This window comes from Bos mutus, unplaced genomic scaffold (assembly GCF_027580195.1).
Source record: "Bos mutus isolate GX-2022 unplaced genomic scaffold, NWIPB_WYAK_1.1 CTG232, whole genome shotgun sequence".
NCBI lineage: Eukaryota > Metazoa > Chordata > Mammalia > Artiodactyla > Bovidae > Bos > Bos mutus.
In genome coordinates, this window is record NW_027219741.1 from 377142 (window position 1) to 397427 (window position 20286).

The 20286-nt window shown below is 38.6% G+C and overlaps 2 pseudogenes; one reads left to right on the forward strand and one right to left on the reverse strand.

Annotated features, from left to right (window-relative positions):
* The first annotated feature begins 4266 nt into the window (after positions 1-4266).
* Positions 4267-6022, forward strand: LOC102265713 (olfactory receptor 4S2-like; annotated as a pseudogene).
* Positions 6023-11732: 5710 nt separating this feature from the next.
* On the reverse strand, positions 11733-12658 carry LOC102265432 (olfactory receptor 4P4-like; annotated as a pseudogene).
* Positions 12659-20286: the final 7628 nt, after the last annotated feature.

Sequence of the window (20286 nt, forward strand, 5' to 3'; positions counted from 1 at the left end):
AACAGATAGCTTACACACAAACAAGGCAGAAAGTGAAAGAAAAACACTGAAAATTTCCTGGAATTCTTCCCCAGAGAGTCCTTGTTGCTGATGAGGGGGTATATACTGTGTGACATGCTGCTAAGCTGCTAAGTCACTCCAGTCATGTACGACTCTGTGCAACCCCATAGATGGCAGCCCACCAGGCTCCACCATCCTGGGGAGTCTCCAGGCAAGAACACTGGAGTGGGTTGCCATTTCCTTCTCCAATGCATGAAAGTGAAAAGTGAAAGTGAAGTCGTTCAGTCATGTCCAACCCTTAGGGACCCCATGGACTGCAGCCTACCAGGCTCCTCCATCCATGGGAGTTTCCAGGCAAGAGTACTGGAGTGGGTTGCCATTGCCTTGACATGAGTGGATCTTAAATATGCTCAAAAGTTTCCCATCAAACTCCCTTCTGCTACTATGAATGCCTCTGGTGCTCTCAGGACTGTTATCTGCTACAACTATAGGAAGAGTACATGGCCAGGAATTGCAGAGAAAATGGCCCACTGTGCTGTGGACTTTGGCTCATGGGAAAGAAAACTTGATGAATATGCACATCTTTCCCTGTCCAGTTTACAAATTGCTTGGAAAATGAATCCATGGTGTCCATTAAAAGCTTCAGTGAGATAAAGAAATCACCTGCAATGGGCAGCTTATAAGTTTTCCCTAAAAGTATGAACTAGTTGTTTTTTCACATTTTATTATGAATGAAGAAGGAGGTAAGATGAAAGTAGGAAGAAGAAAAAAGGTAAAGAAAGAATGGAATAGAAGTACAAGAGGAATAAGAAAGAATATCAGTGGTCAAGAGTCAACCATAACAGTTTCCAATCAAAAGGTAAAAGAATGAAAGCCTGCACTGTGATTATTCCAAGCATAGGTTGGAAGTGAATTTGTTCCCAGCAGTTTCTCCAGAAATCACCAGAAACTATAATGAAAAAGAAAAAATGGTGCTAATATTATTGAATATACTATTTTCCAATCAAATGGAAGTTTTAAAAGCAAGACAATTAAAATTAAACAGAGAAGTACCTTCATAAATATATATTTTAATAAATATATTTATATGAAATATCAAGTAAACCATATTACATATATGTATATATATATGCATACATACACATTATTCCACTGAACAAGATAAACCTCCATAAAATAATCTTATATCTATGTTTACTGAAATGCTTTGGAATAGTGTTATTGTTCTAAATGCACAAATTAATTGTTTTTAAATTATTTTTATTGTAGTATAGTTGCTTTACAATGTTGTGTTGGTTTTTAACTTAAATAAGTTAAAAGTTTTTCAACATTTCTTTCTTTGCTTTTTCTTTCTTTTTTTTTTTTTTTTAGCAAACTGAAAAAAAATCTGGAAATTAAACCTCACTGTTCTCTGAAGTGGTCCTGATTATAGAGGACACTACTTTTGGAGAAAGGTTTTCCTCAGGGTCATTAATATTTTTTATCATTCTCTTTAAAATGACCATATAATAAGTAGAGAAAATAGCATTTGTTGCCAACAGTACTGCAAAATGGCAGATTTCAGTTGATGAGAGACAGATCAGGAACAACAAAATTCTACCAAGTTTTGAGTTTCTGGACTCAGGGATTCTCTGAAACCAATTATTCACAAAACAATCTTTAAGGCATTACTCCTAACTTTGTTTTGAATAGCTGCATCCAAATTATCTCAGGAGTGATAGAAAAACAAAGCAAAAACGAAGCTCTGGACAATACTGGTGAGATTTTTCAGTTCTAAAACCAACATTGAAGGTTTATGAAAAAGAGAAAATTTTATCAAATTTCTATATTTTGAATACTTGTAATATAATTGCAAGACAATGTTCTTAGAAATAGGGGGAGAATAAAATTTTTCAGATGATGATAAAATGATGAAATACATGCCAACCAGACTATGAGATGTATACTAATGACATATGAGTAAAAAAAATGCTTGACTTTCAAAAGAAAATGAGGTGTTAGTATGTTTGAAATGTTCAGAATGCGGAGGAAGAAATTCTTTGAGGTAGATCTTAATTCTGGGAGAATGAAGCTTTCCTCCTGGACCTTACAGGATGGACAATGGAGATACAATATCCAGGCTTGATTTTAAATGACTGATTTCCTTTAAATGATAACCAAGTCACATTATTCACAGTTGTCAAAAACTGCTATGATTTGAGGTCTCTTAAACTAAAGGACTCTGAGTAGAGAATAAAATGTTTTGTTTAATTCCAGAGGAAAATCAAAAGGAGAGTGAGAGTGTACATGAATTTTTGGACACCCTAGAGATATCAAACTCTCATATTGAGAGATGTGGTGTAGGAGAAAGAAAATCAAAATTATGCAAATCTGGTTTTAAGATAATGGTGCTGTACCTCTAGATAAATTGCTAAGCTTCATGGGGCTTCTGCTTTCCTTCTTACAAAGTGAGAAAATTTTAAGGGATGTGTTTGAGTCTGAATTGGTTTGTCATTGTATCTATTACAGTTTTTATCATTATTTCTACTGTAAAAAAGAAGATACACCTGGAATGACTATGCCATCAAGTCTAATATACAGATCAGGAACAACATTGCTACAAAATATACCTTAGAGCACAGAGTTCAGTTGGAATTAACAGATCTTTAAGGGATGTGTCCTCAGGTCTATGAAATTCCTGATGATTACCTAAGACACTGTGTAATCCTATCCTAAACCAGAACTTACGGAATCGTTTATTAATACATCTGTAGCATGGCTTGAAGAACAGCTTGAGAGAGGCTTTAATCAAAGGTATTCCCCATGCCCCTTATTTGTACATATGCTGCAGTGACCTCACTAGAGTGTCTGACATTACACCACTGGAGAGTGATCCATTATAAGTAAATATGAAGGACTAGCAAGATTAAACAATGAGTCATATCTATTTATTTATTGATGCAGTTCCTGGGGAATCATCAAACACTGAGTTTGAAGGTAAGATTTCCCTCCTCTCATTTAAATCAAACACATCTTGATGTGCCTCCAACAGTTTCTTTTAAATTTGATCCCTTTAAGGTTGATATAACAGTCATACAGAGCAACTTTTTGTGTAGGTGGGTTCTTTTACTCTACAATGTATTTTTGTGAAAATGTATTATGTTGAGTAGCTCTAGTTCGCTCATTATGACTGGAAAATAGTATTTCATTGTGTGACTTTATCACAATGTATCTACCCATCCTACTCTTTTAATGGCATAGATGAACTTATTTGCAAAGCAGAAATAGAGTGACGGATGTAGAGAACAAAGTATGAATACCAACAGGGGATGTAGAGTAGGTTGAATTGGGAGATTGGGCTTGCTATATGAATATTGCTATGAATAAAATTGATAACCAATGATAATCCTCATGTATAGCACAAGGATCTCTAGTCAGTGCTCTGTGGTAGCCTAAATGGGAAGGGAATCCACAAAAGAGGGGAAATGTGTATATGTATGTCTGATTCACTTTGCTGTACAGCAGAAATGAACACAACACTGTAAAGCAACTCTACTCCCTCCATTTCTTTCATTGTTTTCTTTAGTTTCTGCCCCTTTTCAGGTTTTTATGGCTATTCCAAGCTGAAAGAGTTGTTTTTTAATTTCATAGTAGAAATATCTCTTTATGTTATAGATGATAGTGAAATCAAAACTTTCTCATTTTGCAAGTGGGATAACAGAAGCCCCATGAAGCTTTACAATTTATCTAGAAGTACAGACCCAATATCTCAGAATCAGATTTGCATAATTTTGCTTTCCTTTCTACTATATCACATCACTCGTTATTATGAGAGTTTGATATCAAATAGGGGAACAAAAACTCATGTATACAAATATCACAGTTTCTTAAGAAGAAGAACGTGCAACATCATCCAGTCTCAACTATCCAAACACTCATAGAAGTATTCAGACAGGAAAATATGGGTGTGTGTGTGTGTGTGTGTGTGTGTGTGTGTGTGTGTGTGCGTGTGTGTCAAAAGTAAGATGAACATTTTCAGGATACAGATGTTATCATATTCTCAAACTCAAAAGTTGTTTCAAATTTCAGTTGAGTGTCTTAGACAGATTAGAAAGAAGCAATTTGTTAGAAACAGATGAAAGAATCTTTATGAAACATGAGGGAAGTGAGAGGGTTGGTTAGATGTGTGACTTGGAGGATTTACTTTATCTCTTTGGACTTTGTGTCTAAATCTGAATTAATGAAAGGACTATCATCTTGACATAAGATGATTAAAATATGTAGAACATGTGCACTTACATTTCTTTAGGTATACATGCTAAGCAGTGGTAAGTACCCATTTTTGCATTTTTATTGATTCTGGTTATTTTGAGTTAAAAATAAATGTTGCTGGCCTTTGTAAATTTTATTTTATTTTCTTTCAGGTAATGTAATTGTCTCTTGAGAACTTGACTTGCTAAACTCATTCCGTGGAAAAAATAAGCAATGTAACTGCACTTGTTTCCTGGGGTCTTTCTCAGAACATAGAGGTCAAAGAAATGTGTTTTACGGTGTTTTCTTTCTTCTACATGGTCATTCTTCTGGGAAACCTCCTCATCATACTGATGGCTTGTGTGGGCAACCTTTTCAAGTCTCCTATGTATTTCTTTCTCAACTACCTGTCTTTTGTGGATATTTCTTACTCTTTGGTCACAGCTCCTAAGATGATTGTGGACCTGTTAGCCAAAAGGAAAATGATCTCTTACGTGGGGTGCATGTTGCAACTCTTTGGGGTACATTTCTTTGGTTGTACTGAGATCTTCATCCTTACTGTAATGGCCTATGATCATTATGTGCCTATTTGTAAACCCCTAAGATCATGGCACCTGGTCCCATCACTTCATGGGAAATAGATGGGGAAACAGTGGAAACACTGTCAGACTTTATTTGGGGGGGCTCCAAAATCACTGCAAATGGTGATTGCAGCCATGAAATTAAAAGATGCTTACTCCTTGAAGGAAAGTTATGACCAACCTAGATAGAATATTCAAAAGCAGAGACATTACTTTGCTAACAAAGGTCCATCTAGTCAAGGCTATGGTTTTTCCTGTGGTCATGTATGGATGTGAGAGTTGGACTGTGAAGAAAGCTGAGTGCCGAAGAATTGATGCTTTGAACTGTGGTGTTGGAGAAGACTCTTGAGAGTCCCTTGGACTGCAAGGAGAGCCAAACAGTCCATTCTGAAGGAGATCAGTCCTGAGTGTTCTTTGGAAGGACTGATACTGAAGCTGAAACTCCAGTACTTTGGCCACCTCATGTAAAGAGTTGACTCATTGGAAAAGACTGTGATGCTGGGAGGGATTGGGAGCAGAAGGAGAAGGGGATGACAGAGGATGAGATGGCTGGATGGCATCACTGACTCGATGGACATGAGTTTGAGGGAACTCTGGGAGTTGGTGATGGACAGGGAGACCTGGCGTGCTGCAATTCATGGGGTCGCAAACAGACACGACTGAGTGACTGAACTGAACTGATGGAGGCAGGTGCAATAAAATGCTGCTGGGGACTAGGATAGGTGGGTTCTTACCCTCCATCATCCAAGTGGCTCTGGTAATTCAACTACCCTTTTGTGGACCCAATGAGATTGATCACTACTTTTGCGATGTTCACCCAGTGCTAACAATCACCTGCACAGACACATGTGTTGTTGGTGTTGTTGTGACAGCCAACAGTGGTACCATTGCTCTGGGGAGCTTTGTTACTTTGCTAATCTCCTATACCATCATCCTGGTGTCCCTGAGAAAGCAGTCAGCAGAAGGCAGGCACAAAGCTCTCTCCACCTGTGGCTCCCACATCACTGTAGTCATCATCTTTTTTGGTCCCTGTACTTTCATGTATGCATCCTGATATTACCTTTTCAGAAGATGAGATGGTGGCTGTGTTTTATACCATTATCACCCCCATGTTAAACCCCCTGATTTATACACTGAGAAATGCAGAGGTAAAAAATGCAATGAAGAAATTGTGGGGCAGGAAGGTTTTCTGGAAGGCTAACAGTAAATAGTAAAAAGTGACAATCCAAGGTGGATGATCTCAGAGTTTCTCATCTGCACAGTGAAGACAATAATAATGATCTCACAGGGTGTCTTGATGGGAACAAATGAGAGAATAACACATTCTACGGAAGCCAGTTATTATTTATCATTATGATTATATCTGTTCTAGTATTTCATAATCATAATTTTCTGAAATATCTAGAACAAAGAAATCCTATCAAACTCAGAAATTCAGCATGGTCAGGCTTTCCCCTCTTCATTTTTTTTTTTTCTTTTTTCAATTTTCTTTAAAGAATGAGAGTTCACTGTGATTGTATTAATACTTAAGGCTATTTTCTATTGTTTAGATGTATGGTTCTTACATAATGAACATTTGATATGTGTATGTTGTTTGAATGAAAGCATTCAGGAAAAATGACCAAAATCTGAGCTAAGGAATTCTGGTACAAATCCTTCAAAACAGCAAAACTAAACCTTGTAAAGTTTGGATGGCAGGGGTTGTGGGTAGAATGTCAAAGAGATAAAACATAGGCTTAGAAAGCAAAAGACCTGTTATCCTCTGGTTTGGGGAAAAAGCTTTCTTTTTCTAGGACTCATTTTCCTTACTCAAACAATAAGTCCATTGGGAAAAAAATATTACCCCTAATAACCCTATTTTAACTATAGCATCCCATTTATATGCTTCTGATAACTGACTCTTGTAGTCTGTAGTCAGCTATCACTATTAATGTAAAGTGATTAACAGGAAACACTTAAAGAAACTGAACAGTACCAAAGACATCTGTGATGAATACAAGATTGTGTGTTAATCAAGAGGGTAAATGTAATTTACTGAAATGCATGGTGGGAAACCATATTTCCTCCAATGTTTGAACCAAGCAGCTTTACTGAAAACAGTGAGTCATTTATCACTGCTTCCTTGACTGGCACAATCTGATTTCTAGCTGTGGATTCTAGAGAAAGTCATTCTGGACAAATAAACGTACCTTTCTTAGGTAAACTGATACTTGCCCTAGTAATGCATTCCTCTTCTCTTTACCCTACCTAAGTTTTATTTTTCCACAGCAATAAACCCATCACTGATTATCTCTCTACCATTTATTTTCATTTTTCACAATTCTAATTATTTAAATTACTGTCAATATGTAGGCATGAGATTGTGATTTTGGAGTGTATGTGTGTGTGTGGCACACATATTATTGATACATTAAGCACTGTACACTGTCAGTGCCTTACACAATGATATCAGCTATTGGAGCCCTCATAAAATTAAAGACAATAAATATCAAAAGGCAGCAATACATTCAAAGTTATAATTGTTAAAAGTTATAAGACCCCTTGCCTCTGACTACATGAATCCATGTTATTGCCCCAGTTTGGACATAGACTCACTGGACCTCTATGAACCTGCGTGTTTGCTCAGTTTTAAGATCGTAACTAGGTCAGTGCTCTCTAAACTTGCCTGATCATCTTAATCCTCTTGAGATGTTTTTGAAAAGATGACAATATCTATTCTAATAATTTGTGATTCAGTAGACCAGTGTTCAGTTCAGTTCAGTTCAGTCACTCAGTCTCTTTGCGACCCCAAAGACTGCCACATGCTAGGAGTCCCTGCCCATTACCAACTTCCAGATCTTGCTCAAACTTATGTCCATCAAGTTGGTGATGCCAGCCAACCATCTCCACCAATGTTAGAGGGTATATAAAAAAAATCTGTATTTTCAGCAAGCCATTCTGGTAGTTTTTATACAGGTAGTGGCACATCAAAACTTTGGAAACACTGGGACTAGATGATACTTGATCTTAAAGCACAAAAGCGTCTTTGAATCAATCAATTTCAAAGGGTATATATTGGGTATATACATTGGGTATATATTCCTATCTGTTCTACTATTTAAAAGGAAACTAAACTTGAACTGAATTTAGAAAATTGTGGAATAAATTAATTGCCGGGAGCCGGCATATTGCATATTGAGTGCATAGTGCATATTGCATATTGAGTGCAGCACTTTCCACAGCATCATCTTTCAGGATATGGAATAGCTCAACTGGAATTCTATCACTGCTGGGAGCCAGTGAGGAGCTTCGCCCATGACAAAGGTCATGAGGAAGGAGGCTCGGCACACGCAAAGGCGGGATCGAGCTTCAGGAGTCCCCCTGGAAATTCTCGAGCATCTAGCCCCCAAACCAAAGTCTGCCTACTTTCTGCTTTGTGCTTTCACCTACACCTCTGACTTTACGGGGGGCTGTCCCCCACTACCTCTCTGGAAAAAGTTAGCTTACAGCTCCAGTTAATAATTCCTGGGTGTGACAGTGTTTAACCTACAAACTCCTTTGGAAATCCTCTAGCCTGCCTGAATAGGTTTTTCCGGCCACATGTGACTGTTCAGAGCCTCCCAACTGTGAGAGGCAGGAGATGTTCTAAACTGTCTAAACACAGATTCTTTTGAGTAGTTAAAAGATTGATTAGAAATTGTATTGGTGAAGGAATTTTCACTTGTTGGGCCAATGTTTGCTGCTAAGTCTCCATATCCCTTACCTGCTGTGTCCCTGGCAGTGTATTGATTAATATAATTGGTGTAAGTAGTAGCTTTAATGTTTGTAACCTGGGACCCTTGAGTTAATTCTTTTTCTTGTTATAGCCCACCACACCTTTGCTCTGTAGGAATGCAACTTTATCTAATGCTTTTTTGGAGGGTGGCTCCTGACCAACCACCTTTAGAGAAAAATAAGTTTTCTGAAGAAAAGGTCTTAAAATGTTAACAGGCCTCCGGGCCAGAAGATGATGCAAATCACCTAAGCGTTTGCATATGATAAGTTTGCAGGAAGAAAGCCTGGCTTGCTGCAAGACTCTACCCCTTCCCCCATTATCCCCCATTATAACTTAAGGTATAAAAACTCCTTTGAAAAATAAAGTGCGGGCCTTATTCACTGAAACTTGGTCTCACCATGTCGTTCTTTCTTTTACCTTCTGGCTGAATTATTCAGCCTCTTTTCTCCACTGAATTTCCTCACTGAACTATCCTCATTCTATTACTCTTTATATCCTTAATTAACGTTTAATTAAGCAATTGTTTCCTGATCTTCGCCTACGCCGTCTCTCCTTCGAATACCCTGGATCAGCCGGGGCTGGTCCCCAGCAATTAATGTGGTTCATGTATGGAGAGGGTAGTGGCACCCCACTCCAGTACTCTTGCTTGGAAAATCCCATGGACGGAGGAGCCTGGTGGGCTGCAGCCCATGGGGTCGCTAAGAGTCGGACACGACTGGGTGACTTCACTTTCACTTTTCACTCTCATGCTTTGGAGAAGGAAATGGCAGCCCGCTCCAGTGTTCTTGCCTGGAGAATCCCAGGGACAGAGAAGCCTGGTGGGCTGCCATCTCTGGGGTCACACAGAGTCGGACACGACTGAAGCGACTTAGCAGGAGCAGCAGCAGTTCATGAATAAATTTCTCCGCGATATTCTTTCCTTTATGTTTCTGCATCAAAGACTTGACTATTGAGAGTTATTTATATTGAAGCTCTGAAGTCCTGAAGAAGGTACAAACTGACAGATTCAATACTCTCAAAGACCTAGAAACAAAACATATTGATGTAGGAGACAGACGGGCTCCAATTTAGATGTTTACAGCTGGTCTCCTGTTTACATTTCATGGGCTGCAAAGTGGGCTTCAGGCTGAATATATAAATCTTTTGGCATTTTCTGAGACAGTGGATAGGTGGGCTCCAGTTAAGGCATTTACAGCTTCCTGTTTGCCCTGGAAAATGAAAGTAACAACATACACAGGGTAAATAGCCAATGTTTGTCTCTTGTAAGCATCTTAAGATAATAGTCATGACAAAAGTCAAATAAATAGTCAAGGCAAGGACAAAGAGGGGCAAAACATTGTTGAGTAAAGGATTAAGGGACTTCCCTCCTCTTCTTCTTGAGAAAAAGGAGACATTACACATGTGCAGGAAGGCTTCATCTGTGTCAAAAGCCAAGTGGTAATAGCAGGCTATAATGAGTCTTATCCTTCCCAGAAGCCTTCACTCCGAGATCCTTCTTGACAGGGGGGAGGGGGTGTTTGCTCATCCAGGGAAGGCCCCAGGATAGGTCAAGTGTGGAAAAAGAAATCAGATAATTGGCTAAATGTAGATAAAACTGAAAGAACTGACCTATATAAAGGACTTAAACGCCTCCTTACCACACTCCCCCTCACTCAGAGGGACCCCCCTAACTCAGAGGGACGCCCTCACTCTTTCTCTCTGAGTGTGTCTCGGCCTTGTTTCTGTCTTAGCAAGCAGTTTCTCTATGTACTCTCCCACTTCTTGCTGTGCTACATCTCTAATAATAAACTTTGTATCTTCATTTACAGTTTCTGTCTCCATGATAAAGGAATTTTTCACTGGGGACAGAGATACAGGGAAAAACATCTTTTAGCCTCTAGCCCTAGCTGGTTTGATGGCTAAGATTCCTGGTTTACTGTCAGACTGTATGTGTGTGTCTTAGTCACTTAGTTGTGTCCAACTCTTGGCGACCCCATGGACTGTAGCCCACCTGGCTCCTCTGTCCATGGAATTCTGCATGCAAGAATACTGTAGTGGATTTACATGCCCTTCTCCAGGGGATCTTCCCAACTCAGGGATCAAACACTGGTATCCTGCATTGCAAGCAGATTCTTTACCATCTGATCCACCCCAGACAGGCTCCTCAGGTTCAAATCTTAAATATCTAAATTAAGGAAACACCTGAATGTGCCAAAAGAGATTTTAGTTTATGCCCCAGTTGTCAACTGGCTATGCCTGTTTCTTAGTCTAATCACCTTTATTTCTCTGTAGAATGAAAACCTGTCTGAGAGAAAAATGAGACAGATTTACCTAGTTTGACTAATGGAAGACACCATCAAAATACACTATTAACATGATGAGAGTGAGGATTAACAAAATTCATCCCAGGAGCATCCATTTCTTCAGCTATATGCCTTCTTAAGCTCATGACATTTCACAGAATGGGAAATATTCCATGTTGCACATTTACAAAGAACATCAATTTTATATACTCATGATTGTTTAAATAAAGTGATAAATATGGTCACAGAATTGCATTTATAAAAACGAAAAGAATTGCTCATTTTTCAAGACTTTTAATTACCTACAATAAGGTACTAAGTTTTAATTACAATTTCTGCAAGTGTAGTGTAAGTAGAATAATTATATCCAATATATTGTTTTAGATGCAAGATTTGTTAATGTTAAAAAAATTAAAGTATATAACACTTGTAAAACTTTTGGCATTGCTTTTTTGAAATTATTGCAGTGGAAACTTAAAAAAAAAATTAAAAAGGAAAAGGAAGTGTTTTAAGAAAGCTCTGTGAGAGATTATCTATTTCACTCAAGATTATCTATTTCCTGAAAGAGGTCAGAAAAGCCAACCATGCAGTCTTCACAACTTTCCCTGAAAAAAAGTGCTGAAATGCAGTCCTCATGTCAGGGAATACAAAGGACAGAATGTTCCAGAATGTCAGAGCTTGAAAGGACCTGAAGGGCATCTGATCCACTCCCCTTGTAGACAGTCTCTGTCAGGTGACAGAGGGAAAGTGGCTGAGGGGGGCTTCACTCTTCAGGGTTGCAGCTTTGAATGACAGGACACGATACTTCTGTATTTGTTGTACTTGTCAACATTAACGATTGTGTGGATAAAACTAGATCTGACAAAGGGCAGGACAGCCAGGTGCTCATTTTCCTGTATAGAGTTTATCTTGGCCTCACACTTTCCTCATGGCATTCTTCATGTCTGTGTTTCTGAGGGTGTAGATGAAAGGGTTGAACATGGGGGCAATAATGGTGTAAAACAGAGCAAAGACCTTGTGGTTCCTGACATAATCAGCTGTGGGGGCATAGGTGAAAATGAGGGACAAGAAGAACATGAAGACCATAGTGATGTGTGAACCACAGGTGGAGAGGGCTTTGCAGTGGCCCTTGATGAGCGAGTCCTCAGGGTGGACAGGATAATGATGTAAGAAATCACCAAGGCAACAAAGGTCAAAATGGAAAACACCCCTGTGGTGGTAATGATTGCAATCACCAACAGTCTAGTGTCCGTGCAGGCAAGATTCAGCAAAGGGAATACATCACAGAAATAGTGGTCTATTTGATTGGGAACACAGAAAGGAAGCCCAGTAATAATTAATACTTTCATGATTGAATGGCTAAAGGCTCCCATAGCAGAAGCCATTACAAGGACATAGTACACCTGTCTGTTCATGATGACCATGTAGTGAAGAGGTCTGCAGATAGCGACATAACAGTCATAGGCCATGGCCACCAAGATGAAGATCTCAGTGGCTCCAAAGAAGTGGGCATAAAACATCTGGGCAGCGCAGCTGTTGTAGGAAATGGTCTTCTGCTGGACCAGCAAGTCAGTTATCAATGTAGGTGCCACAGTGGAGGTGAAGCAGGCACCCATCAAGGTTGAATAGCTGAGGAAAAAGTGCATGGGCTGTTCACTGAGGTGGCTGCCCCTGATGGTGAGAAGAATGAGCAGATTCCCTGAGAGAATCACAATATAGCAAAGTAAAAACAGCATGAAGCAGGCAAGTTCCCCATTCTCATCGATAAAAAGCCCCAGGAGGATAAATTCTGTGACATTTTCATGTCCCATTGCTTCTGTGGGTTTGATCGTTTAGAGGGGCAAGTTAGTATACCTGAAACACGCAAATTTCAAATTATTTATGTATTTCAAAAGTCATTCATCTAGTCAATAAATATATAGTGATGTTTTCAAATGATACAAACATTATAACTGCTGCTAAGGGTACAGTTTTATCGAGCCCATCTTTGCATGAAATGTTCCCTTAGTATCTCTAATTTTCTTGAAGTCATCTCTAATCTTTCCCATTCTGTTGTTTTCCTCTATTTCTTTGCATTGATCGCTGAGGAAGGCTTTCTTATCTCTCCCTGCTATTCTTTGGAACTCTGCATTCAGATGCTTATATCTTTCCTGTTTTCCTTTGCTTTTCACTTCTCTTCTTTTCACAGCTATTTGTAAGGCCTCCATAAATAGCTATTTTGCTTTTTTGCATTTCTTTTCCACAGGGATGGTCTTGATCCCTGTCTGCTGTACATTGTCACAAACCTCCATCCATAGTTTATCAGGCACTCTATCTATCAGATCTAGTCTCTTAAATCTATTTCTCACTTCCACTGTATAATCATAAGGGACTTGATTTAGGTCATACCTGAATGGTCTAGTGGTTTTCCCTATTTTCTTCAATTTAAGTCTGAATTTGGAAATAAGGAGTTCATTATCTGAGCCACAGTCAGTTCCCTGTCTTGTTTTTTGCTGACTGTATAGAGCTTCTCCATCTTTGGCTGCAAAGAATACAATCAATCTGATTTCGGTGTTGACCATCTGGTGACGTCCATGTGTAGAGTCTTCTCTTGTGTTGTTGGAAGAGGGTGTTTGCTATGACCAGTGCATTCTCTTGGCAAAACTCTATTAGCCTTTGCCCTGCCTCATTCCATATTCCAAGGCCAAATTTGACCACCTGACCTGCCTCTTGAGAAACCTATATGCAGGTCAGGAAGCAACAGTTAGAACGGGACATGGAACAACAGACTGGTGACAAATAGGAAAAGGAGTACGTCAAGGCTGTACATTGTCACTGCTTATTTAACTTATATGCAGAGTACATCATGAGAAACGCTGGGCTGGAAGAAGCACAAGCTGGAATCAAGATTGCTGGAAGAAATATCAATATTCTCAGATATGCAGATAACATCACCCTTATGGCAGAAAGTGAAGAGGAACTAAAAAGCCTCTTGATGAAAGTGAAAGAGGAGAGTGAAAAGGTTGGCTTAAAGCTCAACATTCAGAAAACCAAGATCATGGCATCTGTTCCCATCACTTCATGGGAAATAGATGGGGAAACAGTAGAAACAGTGTCAGACTTTATTTTCTTGGGGTCCAAAATCACTGCAGATGGTGATTCCATCCATGGAAGGAAAGTTATGACCAACCTGGATAGCATAATCAAAAACAGGGACATTACTTTGCCAACAAAGGTCCATCTAGTCAAGGCTATGGTTTTGCCAGTGGTCATGTATGGATGTGAGAGTTGGACTGTGAAGAAAGCTGAGCACCAAAGAATTGATGCTTTTGAACTGTAGTGTTGGGGAAGACTCTTGAGAGTCCTTTGGACTGCAAGGAGATCCAACCAGTGCATTCTAAAGGAGATCAGTCCTGGGTGTTCTTTTGAAGGACTGATGCTGAAGCTGAAACTCCAATTCTTTGGGCATCTCATGCGAAGAGTTGACTCATTGGAAAAGACTCTGATGCTAGGAGGGATTGGGGACAGGAGGAGAAGGGAATGACAGAGGATGAGATGGCTGGATGGCATCACCATCTTGATGGACATGAGTTTGAGTGAACTCTGGGAGTTGGTGATGGACAGGGAGGCCTAGAATGCTGTGATTCATGTGGTGGCAAGGAGTCGGACACGACTGAGTGACTAAACTGAACTGAACTGATGGGTACAGCTATATACAAAATACACACCTCATCCACACATAAAGTTTATTAGATAAGACATACAGTGACAATAATAGCAAAAAATAATTAACTTATTGATGTAGAGCCAAGGACAATGCAGAGTCTGCATCTCCCCACCTTAGGAAACCTAGCTGGCAGTGGTGGGGATATCAACACCCAAGCAGATGAGAGGAACCTCTGAGTGACTGGAGAATATTAACTCCAGTGAGGTCTCCCAGAGGTCCACATTTCAACACCAAGACCTGGCTCTACCCAACTCTTTGCAAACCCCAGAGCTGGAAACCTTGGGCCAAATAATCAGTAAGACGGGAACACAGTCCCATCCAAAGAAAGAAAACAACAAAAAGAGGCAAGAAAAAAATATGTTACAGACAAATGAGCAAGATAAAAACCTACAAAACCAAATATATGAAGAGAAAATATATTCTTATATTTTTTAAACTACGTGAGAAATGAGTTTAACATAATGACAGTAAAGATGATCTAAAATCACAAAAAATAGAGTCCAAACAAAGATTGAGAAAATACAAGAAATGCTCAATAAAAACATAGAAGGACTAAGGAAAACATGTGGAGATGAATGGCACAATAACTGAGATGAAAAGTACATTGGAAGGAATCAATATCAGAATAACTGAGGCTTAAAAAATGAGTAATTGAGCTGGAAGATAGAATGGTGGAAATGACTACTGAGGAGCCGACCAAACACAAAATGAAAAAATTGAAGACAATCTCAGAGAACTCTGAGACAACATGAAACACACTAACATTCAAATTTTAGGGGTCTCAGAAAGAAGAAGGAAAAAAGAAAGAGCCTGACAAGATATTTGAAAAGATTATTCTTCAAAACTTCTTTAATGTGGGAAAGGAAATGGCCACTCAAGTCTAGGAAGCTCTGACAGTTCCTCCCACACAGGATAAAGTGTAGGAGAAACACACCAAAAGAATATTAATCAAAGTATTAAAAAGCAAATGAAAAGAAAAAAAATATTAAAACTGAAAGGGAAAAGCAAAAAACAGTGTTCAAGAAACCCAAATAAGGCTATCAGCTGATTTTTCAGCCAAAACTCTGCAGGCCAGCAGGGAGTGATAGGATCTATTTAAAGTGATGAAAGAGAAAATTCTACAACCAACATTACTTTGCCCAGCAAGGATCTCAGATTTGACATAGAAATCAAAAGCTTTACTGACAAGCAAAAGCTAAGAGAATTCTGCAACAGCAAACTAGCTTTACAACAAATGCTAAAGGAACTTATCTAGCCAGGTGATACCCCATATTAACAAATTAAAGAATAAAAATTTAGTATATTTGAAAGCAGAGACATTACCCTGCTGACAAAGGTCCACCTAGTCAAAGCTATGGTTTTTCCAGTAGTCATGTATGGATGTGAGAGTTGGACCATAAAGAAAGCTGAGTGCTGAAGAATTGATGCTTTTGAACTGTGGTGTTGGAGAAGACTCTTGAGACTCTCTTGGACTGCAAGGAGATCCACCTAGTCAATCCTAAAGGAAATCAATCCTGAATATTCATTGAGAGGACTGATGCGGAAGTTGAAGCTCCAATACTTTGGCCACCAGATATGAAGGACTGACTCATTAGAAAAGACCCTTATCCTGGGAATGATTGAAGTCAAGAGAAGAAGGGGATGACAAAGGATGAGATGGTTGGATGGCATCACCAGCTTAGTGGACATGAGTTTAAGTAAGCTCCATGAGTTGGTGATGGACAGGGAAGCCTGGTGTGCTGCCGTCCATGGGGTCACAAAGAATTGGACACAACTGAGTGACTGAGGTGACTGAATCATCTCAATAGAAGTTGAAAAAATTTTTTGACAAAATTCAACAGCTACTTCTGGTAAAAACTCTTTAGAAAGTGGCCATAGAAGGAACCTAACTCAAGATAATAAAGAGCATCTATGACAAATATAGAGCAAATACCATTCTCAGTGGTTAAAGCATTCCCCTAAAACCATGAACAAGGCAAAGATGTCCACTCTTACCACTATTATTCAACATAGTTTATGAAGTCCTGGCCATAGCAATCTGGGAAGATAAAAAAAGAATATAAATTGGAGAAGAAGTAAAACTATCTGTTTGCAGATGACATAATATTACAGAAAACTAGGGGAGCTAATCAACAAATTTGGTAAAGTTGAAAGATATAAAACTAATGCACAGAAATCCCCTGAATTCCTATACATTAACATTGAAAGATCAGAAGAAAAAAAAAAAAAAGGAGAAAACCCCATTTACCACTGCAAAATAAAGAATAAAATGCCTAAGAATTAACCTACCTAATGAAGCAAAAGATGTGTACTCAGACAACTATAAAACACTGAAATGAAAGAAACTTAAGATGATACAGATGGATAAATATACTATATTCTCGGATTGAAAGAATAAATATTGTGAAATGAATATACTATTCAAATCAATCTATAGATTCAATGCCATCCCTATCAAATTACCAGTAGCATTCTTCATAGAATTAGAACAAAAATTTTTACAATTTGTATGGAAACACAGTCCATAGGGTTTCAAAGAGTCAGACATGACTGAGCTACTGAAATGAACCGAACTGACTGATGGAAACAAAAAATACCCCGAATATCCAAAGTAATCTTGTGAAAGAAATACAGAGCTGAGGTATGAGATTCCATGACTTCAAACTATACTGCAAAGCTAGAGTAATCAAGACAGAATTTTACTGGCACAAAAATAAAAATATAGACAAATGACAGGATAGAAGCTCAGAAATAAGTCCACATACCTACGAGCACCTAATGTATGACAAACGAGGCATGAATATACAATGAAAAGAGACAGTCTCTTCAGTAATGGTGTTGGAAAAGCTGGTCTACTATATCATACACAAAAATAAAATCAAAATGGACTAAACAACTATATGTAAGCCTGGACACTATACAATTGTTAGAAGAACACATAGGAGAAATACTCTTTGACATAAGCAAGATATTTGACCCACTTCCTAGCTTAATGGAAAAAAAAAAAAAAAAAAGCGAAGAGATCCTAATTAAACTCAAAAGCACTTGTACAGGAAAGGAAACCATAAGCAAGATGGGAAGATAACATTTAGACTGGGAGAAAGCATTTGCAAATGGAACAACAGACAAAGGATTAATCTCCAAAATATACAAACAGCTCATGGAGCTCAATATCAAAATGCAAACAACCATCAAAAAATGGGCAGAAAACCCAAAGAGACATCTCTCTAAAGAAAACATACAGATGAGGAAACCAGAATTGAAAGAGACACGTGTACCCCAATGTTCACCGCAGCACTGTTTACAATAGCCAGGACATGGAAGCAACCTAGATGTCCATCAGCAGATGAATGGATAAGAAAGCTGTGGTACATATACACAACGGAGTATTACTCAGCCATTAAAAAGAATACATTTTAATCAGCTCTAATGAGGTGGATGAAACTGGAGCCTATTATACAGAGTGAAGTAGGCCAGAAAGAAAAACACCAATACAGTATACTAACGCATATATATGGAATTTAGAAAATAGTAACAAAAACCCTGTATATGAGACAGCAAAAGAGACACTGATGTATAGAACAATCTTTTGGACTCTGTGGGAGAGGGAGAGGGTGGGATGATTTGGGAGAATGGCATTGAAACATGTATAATATCATACACGAAACGAGTCGCCAGTCCAGGTTCGATGCACGATACTGGATGCTTGGGGCTTGTGCACTGGGTTGAGCCAGAGGGATGGTACATGGAGGGAGGAAGGAGGAGGGTTCAGGATGGGGAACACGTGTATACCTGTGGTGGATTCATGTTGATATATGGCAAAACCAATACAATATTGTAAAGTTAAAAAATAAAATTAAAAAAAAAAACATACAGATGGTCAAGAGACACATGAAAAGATGTTCAATATCAATAATTACTAGAGAAATGAAAATCAAAACAATGAGGTTTCACCTCACAATGGTCAGAACGGCCATTATCAAAAAACATTTACAAACAATAAATGTTGGAGGGAATATGGAGAAAAGGGTACCTTCTTTCATGGTTAGAGGGAATGTAAGCTGATACAGCCACTGTAGAGAACAGTATGAATATTCCTTAAAGAAACTAACCATAGAAGTACAATATGAACCAACAAGCCCACTCCTGGGCATATACCCTCAGAGAACCAGAATTCAAAAAGACACATGTACCCCAGTATTTATTGCAATATTATTTACAATAGCCAGGACATGGAAACAGCCTAAACACGCAATGACAGGTGAGTGGATAAAGAAGATGTGGTACATATACACAATGGAATATTATTCAGCCATAAAAATGACAGAATAGGGTCATTTGTAGAGATGTGGATAGACCTAGGGTCTGTCAAACAAAATGAAATGTAGGAAAAGAGAAAAGAAAATATTGCATATTAATAATTATATATGAGAAATCTAGAAACATGGTACAGATGAATATATTTCCAAGGCAGAAATAGAGACACAGACATAGAGAATGGACATGTGGACACAGTGGAGGAAAGTGAAGGTGAAACAAATTGGGGGATTAGGATTGACATATATGCACCACCATGTGTAAAATAGCAAGCTAGCTAGTGGGAACACACTGTAAAAGACAGGAAACTCAGTTTGATGCTCTGTGATGACCTAAATGAGTGGGATGGGTAGGGTGAAGGGAGACTCAAGAGAGAGGAATTATATGTATACATATAGCTGATTCACTTCACTGTGCAGCAGAAACTAAGACAACATTGTAAAGCAATTATATTCCAAGAAAATTAACATATGCAATTATGGTAAATTCCTCAGTCTCACATTTACTATGAAGGGCAGAACAAATAAAAGATGAAACATTGGAGGAGGGTCAAGTTTTAGATTAAATTTCAGTGTTCTACCTTAAGAGTGATTTTTCAGTCTCTGGTACATATGAAATAGCATGGAGTCTATTTGTTTTTCAAAGGCAGGAGGATCACTATAATTCTTAGTCCTCCTCAGTAACTAAAGGTATGCTAAATTCTGACAGTTTAATAACGTCATTAGATTTCAATGAGGTCATAATTTTTTAAAATTTTATTTTATTTTTAAACTTTACAATATTGTATTAGTTTTGCCAAACATCGAAATGAATCTGCCACAGGTATACACCTGCTCCCCATCCTAAACCCTCCTCCCTCCTCCCTCCCCATACCCTCCCTCTGGGTTGTCCCAGTGCACCAGACCCAAGCATCCAGTATCATGCATTGAACCTGGACTGGCGACTCGTTTCATACATGATATTATACATGTTTCAATGCCATTCTCCCAAATCATCCCACCCTCTCCCTCTCCCACAGAGTCCATAAGACTGATCAATACATCAGTGTCTCTTTTGCTGTCTCATACACAGGGTTATTGTTACCATCTTTCTAAATTCCATACATATGCGTTAGTATACTGTATTGGTGTTTTTCCTTCTGGCTTACTTCACTCTGTATAATAGGCTCCAGTTTCATCCATCTCAGTAGAACTGATTCAAATGTATTCTTTTTAATAGCTGAGTAAAACTCCGTTGTGTATATGTACCACAGCTTTCTTATTCATTCATCTGCTGATGGACATCTAGGTTGCTTCCATGTCCTGGCTATTATAAACAGTGCTGGGATGAACATTGGGGTACACGTGTCTCTTTCCCTTCTGGTTTCCTCAGTGTGTATGCCCAGCAGTGGGATTGCTGGATCATAAGGCAGTTCTA